Source organism: Apium graveolens, chromosome 2, assembly GCF_009905375.1.
Source record: "Apium graveolens cultivar Ventura chromosome 2, ASM990537v1, whole genome shotgun sequence".
Taxonomy (NCBI): Eukaryota; Viridiplantae; Streptophyta; class Magnoliopsida; order Apiales; family Apiaceae; genus Apium; species Apium graveolens.
In genome coordinates this window covers 228,364,619-228,385,249 of record NC_133648.1, presented here as the reverse complement: position 1 = coordinate 228,385,249, position 20,631 = coordinate 228,364,619, and the positions used below count along the sequence as shown (strand labels likewise).

Here is a 20,631-nt window from a genome sequence, read left to right as displayed (position 1 = left end):
TCTCTTAGGGATCTCAATGCAGTCCATAAGTTCGGTGGCATGTGTGTGTAAGTGAACATACATTACCGAATATATTAGAGGTCTACGAGTATATATACGTAGTCTCTAACATCATTTCTACCAAAGAATTCCGCTCTAGACTCACCGGTCTATCATTTTAAAAAGTTCTAAGATCAAACTATCGCTCGTTGTAATCTTACGCCATTCAATTATAGACATGCCATCAATTCTCGATGCTTTCGATCTCTGAGCTAAACCATCATAACCTTACATGTTAAGCGCACTAATAATATAATGTAGTGTACTTATTTTATAATGACATTTGTATATTATATTCAAATCTTCCTTAATGGAAATAAAAATCCTCAAGGGTATATCAGACACTATCTCTGCTGAATTCGCTATTCATATGGTATTCATATCCTTATTTTTTTAAAATAATACCTTTAACTAGTTGGGTAGTAACCTCAACTGTATATTAATAATTAGACTTCATGGTCCTCACGTGTGATGCCCCTTCATGGGCAACCTATAAAGAACTACGAGTAACCAGACTCGTGTTATCAAAATGAACATATGGTGTTGATAATACCGTCTTTACCCCAAATGCCCTGGAGACTCAGCTTCGAGTTCTACATCCACATCCTTGCCAAATTATATATGATTCTAATTTTTATTCTCATCATTCTGATAATCTCCAATGGTCCTATTAGTCATACTTTAATACCTCAAATATACATTTAATCTAACCTACACATTGAGGCTACATCCGGTAGTCCAATGATGAACTCTATATGAGCTCTTATGACATCTCACATCTAGACAGATTCCTAATACTCTCGTCTCTAAGTACTATAACTTATGGCTCTGATACCATTTCTGTAACGCCCCCAAATCTGGGGTCAGGAATCTGGGTCGTCATGCCATCCTTCACTCATGTATAACCTGTATTGATTCAATAATCTAACAGACCTCAATTTCACACACACACATACAAGTTATAGCCTTAGAAATGATGTACAAAATGTAATTTTCTTTTATTACGCTCAAATGTACTTTACAGGATCTAAAACAATTATTCGTAACCTCTACATGAAGTTACAATAATTAGTACTAACATATTATACCTATCTGGATATTCTGGTCCACCTGAGACAAAGCTGTAAGGGATTCTCCCCACGATTTCAAGTGACTAAGTCCCACGCCGGCATATTGGTAATCTGTTATGTTGCGACATTTAAAAGAAAACAAGAGTGAGCAATAATGCTCAGCCATAATAATGTACAGTATGAAAAGACTGTATGATAAATTCAAGTATAATTCCATATATGGTTGTGATGAGTGAAAAAGAAATGAGTAGGAGGGTTTGAGAGAAAATGAGAGATGTGATGGCTGGAAAGAGGTGTTGGTTTATATAGCCAATAGAATGTCAAGAGACGCAAGGAAAATTGAATGGTTATAGGTAGAAATAATTCTACTTCGTCTCCCTAGACTGATGAGAGAGAAAACAACCATTGGAAGTGTAAAACAGGATTTAATGCGCACATGAAACAAGTAAAAATTATTGTGCATAGACGTGTACCACTAACCCAAATTATATTGACTGGTAATATCTCACCCAAACATATTCTGATTTTAAATAAGACTTTTTCAGATTGTAACCACAAATAAGTCAAGTAAAGAATCAGAGTGTAATTTCAGAACTTAGACTTATATCATAACTTAACAGTCATCAGAACATGATTTCTTAACTCGAAAAATGAATGCTTATTTCTGTAGTTCTTCATACAAATTTTGATTTCATTTCTTCAGAACTTAATCATCAGAACTTCCATCATAACTTGTCCTCAGAATTTATGTAACAGACACTTAAATGTTCATCTAAAACACCATTTATCACCACAGTAATTTTTATCATTCATATGGAGTGTATGTGTGTTCAGTAAGCTAAATATCATATAAAGATTAAAGTCTGATTCACTTCAGTACATCTTAAAAATAAGGCATAACTAAGAACTTTGCTCAAAATCTGTCATGATTCTGAAGTCTACTTTAGAAGGAGTTCATGCATGAGTCCACCTCAACTGTTTTGTGCTCATTTTATGCATCTTTTGAAATTCCATTTTACAGTGGCTTCTCAGTGTAAGTGAGTCATGACTGCTTATCAGAATTTATGCTATTATCAGAGTATTTCTCCAGTAATCATAGAGTGTGAAAAGTCACCAAGAAAAATATTTATTTTTTCTTTTCTGATGCATATTACTTAATACCAGTAATGCACTTGGGTCTTCCCTTCCACAGTTTTTACTCTAGATCTCAAAGGAGTACCTGATTTTTATTTCTTTTTCTTTTCTTTTGATAAGTGAGGCTTATCAGCGCTTAGTACATTCACAAGATTTACTAACATCAAAACTTAACAGATGAGAAACACTATTCTAGTTGTTGACTTAGTAATAAGATAGACAAAGTAAACTTAACTAAGCTCAATATCAGAATTTGCTTGTGTCAATAGATTTCCACATAAACAATTACTTCAAACATGGGATTTGTTAGTATATTAAAGACTACTAGGTCAGCATCTGGCATATTTATCCTCATTGGATTGAATAATCACAGAAACATTCATATCACTATCAAAGTTTAGAAATTCACATCAGACAATAATCGGTACTTAAGCAATTTTCAATTAAGCACAGAATACACAAAGATGATAATATCTGTAAATACTGATCATAAAGTCTAATGCATCAGAACAAAAACTAAGCAGATTTAGAGAAAGAACCTGAAACCATTCCAAGTTCATTTACTAATCTTGCAAAAGTAGCTTCACACAGTAGTTTTGTGAAGATATCTGCTAGTTGCTGATCTGTTGGAACAAAGTGCAATTCCACTATACCTTCATCCACATTTTCCCTTATAAAGTGGTACCTTATGCTGATGTGCTTTGTCATTGAGTGTTGAACTGGATTACTTGTCATAGCAATAGCACTTTGATTATCACAGCAAATAGGGATGTTAAAATATGTTAACCCATAATCCAGTAACTGATTCTTCATCCAAAGAATCTGTGCACAACAGCTTCCTGCAGCAATGTATTCTGCTTCTACAGTTGATTTGGAAATTGACTTTTATTTCTTGCTAAACCAAGAAACCAATCTGCTTCCAAGAAATTGGCAGCTTCCACTTGTGCTTTTCCTGTCAATTTTGCAACCTGCAAAATCTGCATCTGAGTAACATATTAGCTTAAATCTGATTCTCTAGGATACCACAATCCCAGATCAGCTGTTCCCTTAAGATACTTGAAAATTCTTTTCACGGCTATTAAGTGAGGTTCTCTTGGATCTGCTTGAAATCTTGCACAAAGACAGGTAGCATACATGATATCAGGTCTACTAGCAGTTAAATAGAGTAGAGAGCCAATCATACCTCTGTAATCAGTAATATCTACTGATTTACCAACATTTTCTGATGCTCCCCCTGAAACTATGCTATCTGAGTTGGATCCTTCAGAAATTGAGTTTTCAGAATTATCAGAACTTGGCTTATCAGAACTTGATGAATCAGAACTTGAAGAGCCAGTTTTATGTTCTGATGCTTCTTGAGATGTGGTTGTATCTTCAATATGCTCCCCCTATACAGGTGCATCTTTCTTTGGCGTAGTCACCACAGTTTCAATAACATCAGAGTTTAATCCATCAGAGTTTGCAGTATCAGGATTTAGATTGTCAAGATTTTCAGTCTCAGAATTTAAGTCTTCATTTTCAAATCTCAGCTAATCATGATCATTGAAATCTTCAAGTCCAGTAATCTTCTTATCATAAAAGGAGACATTGATAGATTCCATGACAACCCTTGTTCTTAAATTGTAGACTCTGAAGGCTTTTGTGGAAAGTGATACCCAACAAAAATTCCTTCATCAGCTTTTAAATCAAATTTGGATAGCTGTTCAGGGTGAGTCTTAAGAACAAAACACTTGCATCCAAATACATGAAAATACTTCAGATTTGGCTTCTTTTTCTTCACCATCTCATATGGTGTCTTTCCATGCTTGTTAATGAGTGTTGCATTCTGAGTAAAACAAGCAGTCTGCACAGCTTCAGCCCAAAAATAGGTTGGTAGCTTTGCTTCATCAAGCATAGTTCGTGCAGCTTCAATAAGAGTTCTATTCTTTCTTTCAACAACTCCATTTTGTTGTGGAGTTCCAGAAGCAGAAAATTCCTGCTTGATTCCATGGTCTTTATAGAATTCTTCCATTGTCAAATTCTTGAACTCAGTGCCATTATCACTTCTTATGATCTTCACAGAATCTTTGACCAATTTATCCAGTTGCTTGACATGATCAATCAAGATAGATGCAGTTTCACTTTTTGTGTGCAAGAAATACACCCATGTGTATCTGGTGAACTCATCCACTATGACCATAGCATATTTCTTCTTTGTAATAGACATGACATTCACTGGACCAAATAGATCTATATGAAGTAGGTGATAAGGCTCAAGAATTGATAATTCAGTCTTGCTCTTGACTGAAGATTTTCTTTGTTTAGCCTTCTGACATGAATCACAAAGGCCATCAGGAGCAAATACTGATTTTGGCAGTCCTCTCACAAGATCTTTCTTGACCAGTTCATTTATATTGTTGAAATTTAAATGAGGGAGTTTCTTGTGCTAATTCCATCTTTCTTTAATTCATGCTCTACTCACCAGACAGATTGCAGACCCATCAGTACTTGTTGAAAGCTTGGCTTCATAAATGTTACCATGCATGTATCCTTTCAGAATAACTTTGCCTGTAGATTTGCTTACAATTTCACAGTGTTCTTCAAAGAAATCCACATGATAACCTCTGTCACAGATTTGACTAACACTCAGCAGATTGTGTTTAAGTCCTGAAACCAGAGCTACTTCCTTAATGATGACATTCCCAAGATTGATATTGCCATATCCCGATGTTTTTCCAATGTTGCCATCTCCATAAGAAACACTTGGGCCAGCCTTTTCCACAAAGTCTGATAGCAGGGCTTTATTTCCAGTCATATATCCTGAGCATCCACTGTCCAGAACTAGGATGTTTTTCCTGTTGCCCTGCAATCACAAAGACCACTAATGATTAATTTTAAGGACCCATACTTGCTTAGATCCTTTGGCCTTATTAGGTTTGTTAACATTTACAGCGGATTTAGCATCAGAGTTTATGTTAACATTTTTCTTATCAGCATTTACACTATCAGACTTTGTATCAGAACTTACACTAGAAGGAACAATGCTAACTTTCTTTAAAGAAGGTTTTATTTGATAATAATCATAGTACAAACTATGATATTCCTTACAAGTATAAATTGAATGCCATAAACTACCACAATGAAAACAAGGATTTTGTGGCCTATATCTAACATACTGACTCTTAACTCCTGACTTTGAAGGTAAGGAGTTTATGTTCTTATTCTTCCTGCAAAAAGAAGCCAGATGGTTAGAACTTCCGCAGTTATGACATGTTTTTCTAGGAGCATTAGGAACATGCTTATAATCATTGCTTTTATTCACACCTTCCTTTCCATTCCTATTTTTCCTAGTTGACTTTACCTTGTTTATATTCTTTACATCCTTCAGCTTATGCTTAAGCTGCTTCTTCGTCATTAAGCCTACGTTAACTTCAGTTGTCTTTTCCTGTTTTAGTTTGTCAGAAATTAATTCCTCTTTAACTTCTAATTTCTCAGTATCAGACTTTACAGCTACAAACTTAACAGGTTTTAACTTTGGCTTTTGTTTAACAACTGTAGGCTTAATTTCTACAGTTCCTTTATCATTCTTATCATCTCCATAACATAAGCCCTATTTCCAGTTTCCACTACTTAACAAATTCTGAGTTGTTCTTCCAGAGTTAGTCCAAGTCCTGATAATCTCTCTTTCCTTTTCTAACTCAGTCTTTAGAGATTCATTCATTTTAAGTACTTCATCCCTAACATAGAAAGCATCATCTCTATCTTTCTGAGTTTGATGGAACATGACTAACTCTTTTTCTAAATAATCATTCCTCTTTTTACAAGTAAGATTCTCAGAAGTTAATCTTTCACATGTTAAAGTTTGATCTCTATAACTAATGAACATGGTTTTAAGATATCTTCTCAACTCATTAATGTCATAAGTAGGAAAGGCATAAGTAGTTTGAGGTACCTTTTACTCAGCAGCTTCAGGACTACTATCAGCATTTGCCATCAAGGCATAGTTCACCTCACTCTCAGAATCTGAAGTGTCTGTCCAGCTTTTCTTCTTTGTGACCAGAGCCTTGCCTTTGTCACTCTTCACTTTCTTGCAATCAGGAGATATGTGGCCTTTCTCACCACAGTTGTAGCATTTGACATTTGTGTCCCCTCCTTTGCCTTCAAATTTTCTGTAACTCTTGTTATCAAAACCTCTTTCCCTTTCTGAATTTCCTGTATGCAATCCTTGTGATTCCTTTCACCATAAGAGCACACAGCTTCATCATTTCTTCATCAGCATCCATCTCAGGCAAGCTTTTAGTTTCTGAGTCATCATCACTATCAGAACTTGATGACTCAGTATCAGACTTTGTGATGAGCGCTTTTCCCTTGCCTTTCCTTGAGGTAGCTGCCTTGGGGAATTCTTCTTCAGCCTTAAGAGCAATTTTCCTTGACTTTCCTCATTTCCTCTTGCTTCTTTGTTCCATCTCAAGTTCATGAGTCTTGAGCATCCCATAAATTTCATCAAGAGTTATTTCATCAAGATTATAGTTGTCTCTTATAATTGTTGCCTTCAAATCCCAACTTTCAGGAAGAGCTAACAGGAATTTAAGGTTTGAATTTTCAAGAACATACTCCTTATCAACTAGTGACAAATCATTCAAGAGTTTGACAAATCTGTCATATAAATCAGTCAATGACTCATTAGGCTTTGAGTCAAAGTGTTCATACTCTTGAGTGAGTATTGTCTTCCTATTCTTCTTAATCGAATCAGTTCCCTGGCACCTTGTCTCCAAGGCATCCCATATCTCCTTTGCAGTCTTGCAGTTAATTACCCTGTTTGACATTACATTATCAATGGCACTATGCAGCAAGTGTCGTACCATAGCATCCTTAGCAATTGATGCTATATCTTCAGCAGTGTAATCACTCTTCTCCTTTGGTACAGACTTTGGTGCTTCACCTGCAACTACAACAACGAGCTTTGTTGGCTGGTGAGGTCCTTCATTAATTCTGTTAAGATATTCTGGATCTGTAGCTTCCAGAAACATATTCATCCTCACCTTCCATATGGGATATGCAGATGGTTTCAGTATGGGACCTCTGATAGCCTCATATCGACTATGGATCTGAGTCTTTGGGGGTTCTTCAGTTTTGGTGGGCTTGGTTGGAGTTTCTGCTTCAGACATGATTATTTTTGGATCTTAAATTATTTGTGTGTTAACAGATTGGCTCTAATACCACTTGTTAGGTCACACACACTGTAGAAGGGGGTTGAATACAGTGTATAGCACAATCAAATCAAATTCAAAGAACACAAGTAATAGAAAATAAACTTTATTAAACTCTGTTACAATGTAGAACTGTCCTCTCTCAGTGATGAACAAATATCACGAGAGCTGTTAGGGTTACAATGAATAATATTCTCGATGATGATAACACTTTTAGTGTAAACTCTATGTCTGTGTTTATATATCACACAGTTACAAGATAATCGCTAATTGATATGGAATATAATTCTGCTTCCTAAAATATATTAATCAGTTATCTTTTCTTCCAAGTATTCCATTCTTCACAGAATTCCTTCTTCATGCATATCTCTTCTTACGTTTGTCTTGATCTTCTTTCCTTTCAATCAGCCGCCTTCCTTATCTGAAAGTTTCCTTTAAGTCCTGATATTATCTCCTGATAAATATCTCCTGAATCTTAAGTACTGATAACTTAAGTTCTGACTTCAGTATAAGTGCTGATTTCAGTTAAGTACTGATTTGTCCTGTTTAAGTAAGATCTGAAAACTTAACATAAATTATATTAGACATGACATTATCAAATATATCTAACGGTGAAGAAAATATAGATAATTCAAGTCAACAATATCACACCAGGAAATGGGATAGGAGTCACACAAGAGATGCAATTATTGGTGATTTAAATGCTGGAGTAATAACTAGAATTTCCACTGCAAATGAATTTCTACATGCATGCTTTCTTTCACAAATTGAGCCTAAGAAAATTTAAGAAGCTATACTTGATTCTGACTAGTTATCTGCCATGCAAGAAGAGCTGCATTAATTTGAGAGAAACAAGGTTTGGAAGTTGGTTTTTGCCCCAAAGAAAAGAAGCATAATTGGAACAAAGTGGGTATAGAGGAACAAAATGGATGAAAATGGAATTTTAACAAGGAACAAAGCAAGGTTGGTTGCAAAAGACTACTCACAAGAAGAAGGAATTAATTATGATGAAAATTTTGCTCCAGTTACAAGACTTGAAGCAATAAGGATCTTTCTTGCATTTGTTGCACTGTCAAATTTTAAAGTGTATCAAATGGATGTAAAAAGTGCATTCCTTAATGGTGAGTTGGAAGAAGAGGTTTATGTGTAACAGCCACCTGGTTTTGAAGATCCATAATTTTCAGATTTTTTTATCAACTACTAAAGGCTCTCTATATGTTGAAGCAAGCACCTAGAGATTGGTATGATACACTGTCAGAATTTCTGCTCAAATATGGATTCACTAGAGGAACAATTGACAAGACTTTATTCTACAAGCAGCATGGTGGTGATATGATCTTAGTTCAAATCCATGTGGATGATATCATTTTTCGTTCTACAAATGAAAAATTATGTCAAAGATTTTCAAGACTCATGCATAGTGAATATAAGATGAGCATGATGGTAGAATTAAGTTACTTTCTTGGACTTCAAGTCAACCAAAGAAGTGATGGAATCTTCATCAGCCAAATCAAGTATGTTAAAGATTTATTGAAGAAATTTGGAATGGTTGATTTTTCACCTGCATCAACACCTATGTCTACAGCTATAAAGTTGGATGAAGATAAGAAAGGAAAAAGTGTACATAATTCAGGTTATAGAGGAGTGATTGGATCTTTGATGTACTTAACTGCTAGTAGACCAGACATCATGTTTGGAACATGTCTGTGTGCTAGATTTCAAGCAAATCCTAAGGAATCACATTTTATGGATGTGAAGAGGATTTTCAGATACTTAAAGGGAACACCAAACTTGGGACTATGGTTTCGTAAGGGAACATGATTTGAAGCTGTTGGATACAAAAATGCAAATTTTACTGGATACAGGGTAGACAAGTAAAGAACAAGTGGAAGCTGTCAATTCCGTGGTCAACTTTTATCATGGTATAGTAAAAAATAGCAATCCGTGCCAACTTCCACAACTGAGGCTGAATACATAGCTGCTGGAAGTTGTTATGCTCAAGTGCTTTGGATTAGAAATCAATTAATGGAATATGGCCTAGTATTACATAAAATTCAATTATGTGTGAAAATACTAGTGTTATATCTAGTTTTTCTAATCCAATCAATCATTCTAGGACAAAGCACACTGATGTAAGGTACCATTTTATTAGAAAACATGTTGTAAATGGTACTATTGAGCTCATTTTTGTTCCAACAGAAAAACAATTAGCTAACATTTTCACTAAACCTTTGGATGAAATAACTTTTACTAGACTTGTTAGTAAAATTGGAATGTTAAAATCTTCATCCTAAAGGTTAACTCAGCTAATATGTTGTAGCAGATTAATTTCTGATATATCAAAATTAACTTGATTTAATTAGAAATTAGATGAAATATGATCTATAAATATTAAGAATTATCTGTATATTTAATTTTCTAAATTTAACTTCAAATTGGAATTTTTTAAATTTTAAGAAAAACTGTCTAATTGTTAATTTACATTTTCAATACGTAGAGAATTGAATTCTCGATAAGTCTAAATGATTTCTCGACAAGTCATTTTCAGACTTCTCGATAGAGTTCTCGATAAGTCTTTTTTCCTAACTTCTCGTAGGACTTCTCAACAAGCCTCAATATGACTTCTCGATAAATCTTGTAGAGATCTCGACATATGTTTATTCATAGATTTCTCTACAAGTATAAATTTTAGACTTCTCGATTACTTAGAACTAAAATAATTTAATTTAATAAATCATTTTAGGAAAATACTTTTGATATTAAATCATTCTAATTCTACTTTGATTTATTCAAATATAAATTGGAAAAATTCAGTCCATTCAGTATAAACTGGGTATTTATTTGACATCTCGATAAGTCACTATCTAGTTCTCGATAAGAGTCAAGACTGTGACATCTCGATATATATATATATTTATTAACGTGACTTCTCGATAAGCACATCTTAATTATTCCTACTTCTCGACAACTCACTTATCTTTTTCTATAAATACCCAGACATCTCGACATAACCCCTCTGTACGCTTTCGAGATCTGAATTGACCAAGTGTTTGCAAACCTTAACCATTCTCTCTCATTTCGAGTTCTTTCTCTCTCAAATCTCTTACCCACCCAAATTCATACACTTACAATGGATTCAAACACTGTTAGAGCCGTTATCCCAAAGGACGGTTTCAATTACTTAGCTTTCACTGATGCTTACCAAGCTTCTGATAATTTCAAGACTTGTGTTAAGTCTTTGTCTGAGACTTACTTTGCAGGTGCCTTGACTGCTAATCCTATTCTATACTTGGATGTTCTCAATAACTTCTGGAATTTAGCTGTAGTTAGGAATGTTGTGCATGAGAATCAAGCTGTGTCTTTGGTAGTAAGATGTTCAATCCAAGGCCAACCAGTGGAATTTCGTGAGAATAATGTCAACAAGGTACTAGGAATCCCTACTGACAGCATGGTGGAGGTACCAACTCAATAAGAGTTAGCTGAATTTATGAGTTTTATAAATTATAGTGAGAAGTTCAACCTACAGAAAGACTGGGTATGACAATATATCCAGTGTGGCACAAAAGCTGGTGTTCTCCATGGCTCACAACAGGCACCTTAATTTGGGGCTATTGATCCTGGAAGAACTCAGCACAAGGCTCACAATGCCTTTAGCCACTAGAGGTAAGGAAACTTTCTTTTCTAGGTTTATTATGTCTACATTAAATCATAAAGTTATAGATATAAATTTACTTAATGGTATTAATAAGACTAAAGTAGACAATTGTAAACAAGTGTCCAAGATATTTTTTGGTTCACTAATTACAAAGAATAAAGTACAAATAGGTCTAAAAATAACAAACATTATGTTAAAGAGATTTAGAACCTACCCATACCCTATGTCTGACATGAGGTTTAGTGTCATATCTAATATGGTTATAGCTCATGTACATGTGGAAGTACAGACACACGAATAACAACAAGAGCCTTCCACAACTGAGACCCCTTCTTCATTACCATTAGAAGCTAGGAAACCAACCACTTCATCCTCGCAATATGCTGGAGTGGGTAAAAAGAAGAGAAAGAATGCACCCATAACTGTAATTACTGAGAGTGGTGACAAAACACAAATAGAGTCTAACATGGTCACGAATCCAAAGAAGACAAAGAAAATTGAGCTGACCACTCATGAAGCTACTTCTGTATCCTCCCAAAAGGATGTAGTTGTAAAAAAGGGAAATAAATAGACTCTAAGGACACCTTCTCAATTAGGTGTCTCTATTGAACAAAGCACTCTCCTTATTGCAATCTGTACACTCTCAAGTTGGTGAAAGAAAAAATATGGTTGGAACTAACAATGAGGGTCTCGCTGGTGGTGAAGAACAAAAAATCACAACCACAGTAACAGCTGTGAGTCCAACTATGACTCCTGTCACAGGGTTATCTACCACCTCCATACCCTCCACCTTAAACGAAATAGACATACCCTTTACCTCAAAGACTACACCACAACTGTTAGTTCCGTAACCAACTGTAGAGGGGGGGGGGTGAATACAGTTTATTCAATCAATTCGACAAATCTTTAACAGAATTAACGGTTGTTATATTAATCTGATAAAAACTGTTACACAAGTACTCTCTCAAGGTATGAATAATTATCCTTGAGAGCTACTAGGTTAAACGAGAGATATATCAATCTGTTAACGCAACTCATATAGAGTAAACATAATATGTGCTTATATAGTGCACAATTACACAATCAATAAGGAATCATATTTTATTATAATAAGGAACCTAATACATATCCATGTATGATTGCTTCTGAATAAAGTCCTTCACCACCTTGAATCCTGCAATCCTTTTCCTTGTATAATATCTACTTAAGTGATCAAATCATGATGACATCAACTGCTGATCATCAAGTACTGATAGACAAGTACTGATGACGTCACCTTCAGTAAATCCTAATATTAAGTCTTGATAGTTTATCTCCTGATATAATCAATTATATCTAATAATCTCCCCAAATTGTTCTTGAGTGGCATTTATGACACTTTATTACGCTCTGTAAAGCTTTGAATTGGTGTAAATGTACTCAAGTTGTTGGTATTTTAATGTGCTTTCTAGTGTTTTTGCATTTCATGCATTATTCTAAGAATCAGGTGAATTAGCATTATTTTGGTGCTAATATGGTGTTAGGATGATGTCCAAAGAATAAAACTCCGGAAGCCAACTCAATTGCAGCAAGAATTAAAGAAATTCAGAAGTTTTTCCAGAAGCACGGCGCGCCCGTGCTGGTCTACCATGCGGCCATGCCTATTTGTCAGAGAACCAGCGCGCCCGCGCTAATGAAGCGCGCGCCCGCACTGGTCGGGATCCCAGAATTCTGATTCTAGTTGATTTACAATTGGAGGACTTCTATCTTGCATGGGCTGCTATATATACTTAAATAAAGTTCATATTTCAAGGGAGACACATCAGAGAGCAAGGAGAAGGAGTAAAGAATGCCGTTTTAGCACAATTCAACCAAGGCAAAGAAGACCTAGTTTTAACTTGTGATTCTTTGTTTAAGTTGTAACGTTGGATGCTAGTTTTCTTATTTTTGAACCTATACTCTTGTGTTATACTTGTTATTATTCGTTATAAAGACTATATTTATTATAACATGCTTTCATCGGAACCCACGTTGATGGTGAGTCCGATTATGGGCTAATCGTTATCATGGGGTTCTAGCAGATTTATTAATGGATTTATTTAGTTAATTTATTTTGATACCTTAGTGTGTGGTGATTGTATGATAACCTAGTATTGGTTGTGCTTATTTGTCTTATGAGCGTCGCAAACTTATAAGATAGTGTGTTAATCTTTAATGAAGCGACAATGAATTTAAGGATTTAGAACTTGTTATGCTATCATATGTTCATGTATTATTGTTATGCATGATTCGTAGGTAATTTTAACCATCTTACTTGCCTTATGTAATCACGATAGATAACTTGTGCTTTAAACCTTTATGTTGTCAAATTCTATAGACATATAGGGTCTCAATATATTTGGTGTCTATTCAGCTTCTATCTATTTTGTGGATGTCTGGTAATATGGTATTCATGCAACGAAAGTTGGCGTTTATCATTTTTGTGTTATCTAATTAGTGTCATCACCATTACAAGCTAAGGTTAAGAATAATAAAGCTATTGTATGAGGTATTTAATGAAGTTAGAATCCCATGTTTGTCATATATATTAATTCAACCATTCTTATTCTCTTAGTTATAATTGTTAGTTTAATTCTTAGTATAATCAAAACCCCAATGTGTTATTTGTCTTAGCATTGAATAATAGCCATATAATTGTTGCATAAGTGCATAAATTAATTAGTTAACCAAATTCAGTCTTTGTGGGAACGAACTAGAAATAATTTTATATTACTTGCGAATGTGTATACTTGCATCTATTATTAGCGCGTGTTTAGCGACTAACAAGTTTTTGGCACCGTTGCCGAGCACTGCAGTGTTGATTTTTATTTTATTTGTTTGTCATCAAAGATCGTTAAAGTTCATTGACTCGGACATTGTTACTTATCTGTTTCCTTGTCTTATTGCAGGTACTCTAGTGAGCGTGTATGTATACGCATTCGCGGTCTCGTAAGAGAAATCTGGATAAAGCCGAGGAAGAAGTTGTAGTGATTCGAAGGAAAGTGTTTGAGGATGAAGAGAAGGTAGAAGAAGAAGAGAAAATCAAGGAACGAGCTTTAGTAGTGATGGGAGATCAAGCAGAAATTCCTAAGGATTTGATGGACTATTCTCAGCCTAAGATCAATGATATTCAGTCAAGCATCATCAGGCCCGCCATCTCGGCTAACGCTTTTGAGATCAAGTCAAGCATGATTCAGATGATACATTACTCAGTTCAGTTTGGGGGTTCTCCTACTGTAGACCCAAACATTCACATCAGGGATTTCATCGAGATCTGCTACACTTTTAAGTTCAATGGTGTGATTGAAGATGCTATCAAGAAGTGACTATTCCCATTCTCTCTGAGGGATAAAGCAAAGTGATGGTTACATTCTCTACCACCATGGTCTATCACCACATGGGAGGATCTTGCTCAAAAGTTTCTCACTAAATTCTTCCCTATGGCGAAGACTGCTGGAATTAGGAATGCTCTTACTCAGTTTACTCAGCAAACTGGAGAACCTCTGTGTAGACTTGGGATCGATATAAGGAAATTCTAAGGAAGTGCCCACACCACAGCATGCCTGATTGGATGATTATAAACTGTTTCTACAATGGATTGGGTGCTACTTCTAGACCCATGCTCGATGGAGCATCAGGAGGAACCTTGTGGGCTAAGAGCTACAATGAAGCTTATGAATTGATTGAGCTGATGGCTGCTAATGAATACCAGAATCCTTCCCAGAGAATGACTCAGGGAAAAGTAGCAGGAATTCTGGAGTTGGATGCAGCAACTGCTATAGCTTCTAACTTAAGGCTTTGACGATGAAGGTGGACACTTGGCCAATTATGGAGTTAATCAAATCACTAGTGTCTGTGAGCTTTGTGCTGGTGCCCATGAGACTGATCAGTGTGCTATTTCTAGTGAATTAGCTCAGTTCATGAGCAATTTTCAGCGATCACAGCAACCTATGCAATCCACTTATCATCCCAACAACTGCAATCATCCTAATTTCAGCTAGAGTAAGGCTCAGAATGCGGTTCAACAGCCTTATCAGCAATACCCAACCAAGCAGTACAACCCCCCTAGTTTTCGGCAACCGCAATATGCACCAAGGAAGCAACTTCAGCTGCAACAAGCTAATGAAAAATCTAAATTAGAGGAGTTGAAGCTTATGTGTAAAAGTCAAGTTATTTCTAGCAAGACCTTGGAAAATCAAATTGGAAAAATTGCCAATGCCTTGATAAATCATCAACCTGGTACATTACCTAGTGACACTGAAGTACCAGGAAAGAGGGAAGCTAAGGAGTAGGTAAAGGTAATCACTTTGAGGTCTGGAAAGGTTGCGAATCCTGAAAAAGCTAAAACTCCAGATTCTGAAGTAAAGGCTGAAGAAGATGAAGTGCATAAGGAAGTCGAAGTGGAGCCAAGGAAGACTACTGTTGAGCACACTCCTCCTGAGGGTAATACAGGGGAGAAATAGATCTATCCCCCACCTCCTTTTCCTAAGAGGCTGCAGAAGAAGAAACTGGATAAGCAGTTTGTGAAGTTTCTAGAGGTGTTCAAGAAACTTCACATCAACATACCTTTCGCTAAAGCTCTTGAACAAATGCCCAGTTACGCAAGGTTTATGAAAGGTATTCTCTCTAGGAAGGTGAAGCTTGATAACTTAGAGATCGTTGCTCTCACGGAGGAATGCAGTGCGGTGCTGCAGTAGAAATTACCTCTGAAGCTTAAAGATCCTGGAAGATTCACTATTTCTTGCGCCATTGGAAAGGTGTCATTTGATAAGTGTCTATGTGACTTGGGAGCTAGCATCAATCTGATGCCCTTGTCAATCTTCAACAAGTTGGACTTGCCTGATCCAAAGCCTACATACATGACTTTACAGTTGGCTGATCGTTCTATTACATATCCATGAGGTATTGTGGAGGATGTCTTGGTCAAAGTGAATAAACTCATTTTCCCTACTGATTTTGTAATTCTTGATTTCAAGGAGGATAAGAAAATTCTCATAATCTTAGGAAGACCTTTCTTGGCTACTGGCCGAACCTTGATAGATGTGCAGAAGGGTGAGCTTACCATGCGAGTAATGGATCAGGATGTAAATTTTAATGTGTTCAATGCCATGAAATTTCCTATAGAAAATGAGGAGTGTTTTAAGATGGAAATGGTCGATACTGTGGTTAATTCTAAACTCGATCGATTGTTAAGGTCCGATGCCTTAGATAAAGCCTTGTTGGGGAGTTCCGATAGTGAATATGACGAAGGTGAAGAACAATTGCAATATCTGAATGCTTCTCCCTAGAAGAGGAAGATTGATATACCTTTTGAATCTCTTGGAATGGAGGACTTAAACAAGGCTCCTAAATGCCTCAAGCCATCTATTGAGGAAGCTCCAACTCTTGAGCTTAAGCTTTTACCTGAACATTTGAGGTATGCGTTTTTAGGTAATGCATCTACTCTGTCTGTTATTATTGCATCTGACCTTTCAGGTAGCGATGAGGAGAAGCTTTTGATGATTCTAAGAGAGTTTAAATTGGCAATTGGATGGACTATAGCAGATATTAAGATAATCAGCCCATCTTATTGCATGCATAAAATTCTTCTAGAGGAAGGTAGCAAGCCTACGGTTGAGCAGCAAAAAAGACTTAATCTGATCATGAAGGAAGTAGTAAATAAGGAAATTCATAAGTGGCTAGATGTATGGATTATTTATCCCATTTTTGACAGTTCTTGGGTTAGTCCAATTCAGTGTGTACCGAAGAAGGGAGGTATCACAGTTGTTGCTAATGAGAAGAATGAGCTCATTCCTACTAAAACAGTCACTGGATGGAGAGTTTGTATGGACTACAGGAAGCTGAACAAGGCCACGAGGAAGGATCACTTCCCTCTACCTTTCATTAACCAGATACTAGACCGATTGGCTGGACATGAGTACTACTGTCTTCTGGATGGCTATTCGGGTTACAATCAGATTTGTATCGCTCCAGAAGATCAGGAGAAGACTACCTTCACTTGCCCTTTTGGTACTTTTACTTTTTGAAGAGTTTCTTTTGGGCTATGTGGAGCACCAGCCACTTTTCAGAGATGTATGATGGCCATCTTCTCTGGTATGATTGGAAATAATGTAGAAGTGTTCATGGATGATTTCTTCATCTTTGGAACTTCTTACGACGAATGCTTGCACAATCTTGGGTTAGTATTGAAAAGGTGCGTTGAGACCAATTTGGTTCTCAATTGGGAGAAATGTCATTTTATGGTGCGCCTGGGCATTATACTTGGCACAAGGTTTCTAGTAAGGGCCTCGAGGTGGACAAAGCCAATGTGGGGGTCATTGAAAATCTTCCTCCACCAATTTATGTTAAGGGAATTCACAATTTTCTTGGTCATGCAGGTTTCTATAGGCATTTCATCAAGGACTTCTCTAAGATTTCGAAGCCATTGTACAGTTTGCTAGAGAAAGATATCCCTTTCAAGTTTGATGACGAGTGCCTTGCTGCTTTTGAGACATTGAAAAAGAGTTTGATTAAGGCACTTGTCATAACTGCACCGAATTGGTATGAGCCATTTAAAATGATGTGTGATGCATGCGATTATGCAGTTGGAGTAGTTCTTGGGCAATGCAAGAACAACATATTTTATGTAGTCTACTATGCTAGTAAGACTCTGAATGGTGCTCAACTGAATTACACCACTACTGAGAAAGAACTTTTGGCTATCGTCTATGGTTTTGAGAAGTTTCGATCTTATCTACTTGGGATGAAGGTGACTGTTTTCATTGATCATGCTAAAATTTATTATCTCATCTCGAAGAAGGACTCAAATCCAAGGTTGATTCGATGGGTTCTTTTACTTCAGGAGTTTGAGTTAGAAATCAAGGACATAAAAGGGACTAAAAATCAAATTGTTGATCATCTTTCGTGTTTAGAGAACCCTAATGCTACTTTACTGGACAAGACATTGATAAATGAGTCTTTTCCCGATGAGCAATAATTTGGAGTGCAAGAGGAAGAACCGTGGTTTGCAGATATTGTGAACTACTTTGTGGGTAATATTATGCCTCTAGAGTTGATTCCAGCTCAAAGGAAGAAGTTTCTACATGAAGTGAAGTGTTATATGTGGGATGAGCTTTTTCTTTTTCGAAAGGAGCTGACCAAATCATCAGGAGATGTATTCCATAGAGTGAAATGGGCGGAATCTTACGAGATTGCCACTCAACGGCTTATGGAGGACATTATGGTGGAGGAAAGACAGCATCTCATATTCTTCAAGCAGGTTTCTTTTGGCCAACTTTGTTTAAAGATGCTCATCAGTTCGTTTTGAAATGTGATCGATGTCAATGTGTGGGTAATATGTCCAAAAGGGATGAGATGCCTCTTAATGTGCTTCTCGAGGTCGAAGTCTTTGATGTTTGGGGAATTGACTTCATGGGGCCATTTCTCTCATCTTGTAACAATCAGTATATCTTGTTGGCGGTTGATTATGTGTCGAAATGGGTTGAAGTTAAGGCGTTGCCAACGAACGATGCAAAAGTGGTGCTTAATTTTCTTCACAAGCACATATTCACAAGGTTTGGAACTCCAAGAGTCATAATCAGTGATGTGGGGTCACATTTTTGCAACCACAAGTTCACCGCTATGATGCAAAGATATAATGTGAATCATCACATTGCTACGGCTTATCATCCTCAGACAAATGGGCAAGCTGAGGTGTCTAACAGAGAGATCAAGCGCATCTTGGAGATAGTTGTGTGTCCATCGAGGAAAGACCGGTCTTTGAAGCTTGATGAAGCTGTTTGAGCGTATAGAACAACATTCAAGACTCCGTTGGGAATGTCGTCGTTCCAGTTGGTTTATGGTAAGGGGTGTCATTTGTCGGTGGAGCTAGAGCATAAAGCGTATTGGGCTTTGATGAAATTGAATCAGGATTTGGATGCAGCAGGTAAGAAGATGATGCTTCAATTAAATGAGCTCGACGAGTTTCGACTTCAAGCTTATGAGAACAACAAAATGTATAACGAGAAAGTCAAGAGGTGACACGATCGGGTTCTAGTGCTCATATCATTTATGCCGGGGCAACAAGTTCCTTTGTTCAACTCTCGTCTCCGTCTTTATCCTGGAAAGTTGAAGTCAAGATAGTCAGGGTCATTCGTTGTCAAAACTGTGTTTCCACATGGAGCGGTGGAGATTTTTGAGAATGATCTGGGCCAAGCATTCAAGGTAAATGGTCAGAGGTTGAAGCATTACTATATAACATGGCAAACCGCGAGGTTGTTAGTATCGTTTTGTTGTCCGTTTGATCTCGAGTTTCTACGTCAAACTAATGATTTAAATCAAGCGCTTCTTGGGAGGCAACCCAAGTTTGTTGTACATTAGTAAGTAGAGCAAGCAAGAAGAAAAGGGAAAATCACAAAAAAATAAGAAAAACAGAAAAGTTGAGGGCCAACTTCAGAAGCCAGGCGCGCCCATGTTGATCTAGTGCACGGCCACACTGAAATTACAGAGACACGGCGCGCCCACGATGATCTAGCGGCGGCCGCACCGATTTGGCAGAAGTAGAGCGTGCTCGCGCTATCCTAGCGCGCGGCCGCGCTGAGGTCCCTACTCAGAAAAATAAAAATAGCAGTTTTGAAGAGGAAAAATGGGATTTTTGCTACAAAATCAATTCCTACCCGAATTTTACTCTCTCACATCCCAAACTTCCCTCTCCAAATCAAACCCATTATTCCCATTATTCCCATAATCAAATCCCACTTCTATTCCTTATATAATTTTCTTTTCACCTCCTATAAATACATACACTTATACACAAACTTCTTCACCACTTCAAAAATTTCTCAAACAAAAATTCTCTGTCAAACACAAACTCTTATTCTCTCTACTCAATTCCAATGGCACCCAAGAGACAAAGAACATAAGTAAGCAGCAGCACCACCGATTCTTCGAGTGCTGGTGATGTAAGGCCGAGATTTTCTACTCCCGAGGCTAAAGAAGAATATATGAGGCTTCTCTCGAAGCGTATCATCAAGGAAAGAGGTTTTCTACCATCGGGGAAGGATGGTAAGCTATTGGAGATGATTCTGGAGATGGGTTGGGTTCCTTTTTGTGAGGCACCCGCTATTATGCCCATGAGTGTTGTTCGCGAGTTCTATGCAAATATGAAGGCTGAGAAGAATGGCTTCACGATGGTGCGAAGGATGAAGCTTCCCTCCGGTGTTATTTTGTAGATACCCAACAGCAGCTACACCCCGCTCTCAGAAGGAAGGTCCAGGCACGGCGTCGAAAGGAGCTTCCCCGCTCACCGGAGTTATCACACCCCACGGAGAAACACTTGTTCGGATAACTCCTTTATCCAACAGTTCCTGAAGTTACTTGGCTAATTCCTTCATTTCTACTAGAGCCATTCGATATGGAGCTTTAGAAACTGGTTCGGCTCCTGGTATCAAATCAATGAGGAACTTTATTTCTCGATCAAGTGATAATCCTGGAAATTCTTCTAGAAAGATGTTGGGATATTTTCTTACTATGGAAATCTCATCCAAGG

The 20,631-nt window shown here is 36.9% G+C and overlaps 1 non-coding gene across 1 annotated transcript; it reads right to left on the bottom strand.

The window, feature by feature from the left end:
• Window positions 1–14,560: 14,560 nt before the first annotated feature.
• On the bottom strand, window positions 14,561–14,666 carry LOC141709802 (small nucleolar RNA R71). The gene has a single exon (XR_012570360.1). It is a non-coding gene; the product is annotated as a small nucleolar RNA R71 (small nucleolar RNA).
• Window positions 14,667–20,631: the final 5,965 nt, after the last annotated feature.